This window comes from Magnolia sinica, chromosome 9 (genome assembly GCF_029962835.1).
Source record: "Magnolia sinica isolate HGM2019 chromosome 9, MsV1, whole genome shotgun sequence".
NCBI lineage: Eukaryota > Viridiplantae > Streptophyta > Magnoliopsida > Magnoliales > Magnoliaceae > Magnolia > Magnolia sinica.
In genome coordinates, this window is record NC_080581.1 from 28545124 (window position 1) to 28546515 (window position 1392).

General features: G+C 37.6%; 1 non-coding gene across 1 annotated transcript; it reads right to left on the reverse strand.

The window, feature by feature from the left end:
- Positions 1-891: 891 nt before the first annotated feature.
- Positions 892-998, reverse strand: LOC131257223 (small nucleolar RNA R71). The gene has a single exon (XR_009177236.1). It is a non-coding gene; the product is annotated as a small nucleolar RNA R71 (small nucleolar RNA).
- Between the last annotated feature and the right edge of the window lie 394 nt (positions 999-1392).

Genomic DNA, 1392 nt, shown 5'->3' on the forward strand with positions numbered 1-1392 from the left:
TAGTCCCTATGGATTCGACCACGGTCTCACCAAGATTATTATTATATCGTAACCCTACACTTGGGGTTGTGAACAAGTTTTTAGCGCCGTTGCCGGGGACTAGGGCTGCATTTTTTTGAATTTAATTAGTATTAGAATTAAGTTAAGATTAGGATTAACTTTCTGCTTTGTTTCTAGTTTAGGATTTTTCTCAACTTATTTTTAGAATCTAACTTGGTTTTCTCCTTTATAGGATTCTAACATAGCAATCTCCGATTCGGTAACCTCTTTCTAATTCTCTTATTTTCTCTCTTTTATTTGTTTTAGTTTCCTAGTTTTCTTTCTTAGGTTTAGGTTTTGTTACTTGAAGGCTTCGAGTGTTTCATGCCCAAGTAGGTTTGTGGCAACACTCGACGTCTCTTAAGTGAAGGTGGATTAGTCGAAGGATGTTTATCCATCACCGGATTAGACACCACTAAAGATCCTCAGAGTTAATAGAAGTAATGGCTGCAAATCAAGTGGAAATTCAAGATGAAAACGAGGTGCATAATGCACCCCCGCCTCATACATTATGAGATTATTTATAACCGGCAAGGGTGAGTACACCTTCCTATATGATTTTTCCAGAAAATACAAGTAATAAGGATATTAAGCCAAGAGTTATCCAACTCCTTCCAAAGTTCCATGGACTCGAGTATGAAAGTTCATATTTACACATGAAAGAGTTTAATGAGATAATAGCCACTTTACAGTTTCCTAATGTGTCTGAGGACACTGTCAGGCTGAAAGTTTTTCCCTTCTCCTTAAAAGAAAAAGCTAGGACGTGGTTACACTCACTACATCCATGATCCATTAGCAAATAGAACGACAAGGGAGTTCATAAAGAAATTCTTCCCATACCATAAGACAAACACCATCAGGAAGTCAATCATGAACTTCGCCCAAAATGAAGATGAGACATTCTTCCAATGTTGGGAGCGGTTCAATGATCTTGTCAGTTCATGCCCACAACATGGTTTCGAAGCATAAGAAATTTCATTTATGATGGGCTGACATCTTCCATGTGCCAATTCTTTAAGATGATGTGCAATGAGGAATTCATGAACAAAGATGTCGATGATGTGTGGGACTACCTTAACAAACTCACTGAAAACGCACAATCACGGGACATCTCCCCAAGACCTAGCACTACTTTTAAGCCTTCTCAATCAAAGGAGGGGCAGAATATATATGTTGAAAGAGGAAGATGATATAAATGCTAAAGTGGCTAATCTCATAAGAAAAATCGAGGCCATGAAACTTAGAAGGATAAGGCTAAAGAAGTTGTTAGCGGTATTTGTGTTTACAACGTTCATACAACAGAAAATTGTCCAACAATACTTGCTTTTCAAGAAATAGTGAATGAGCAATTGA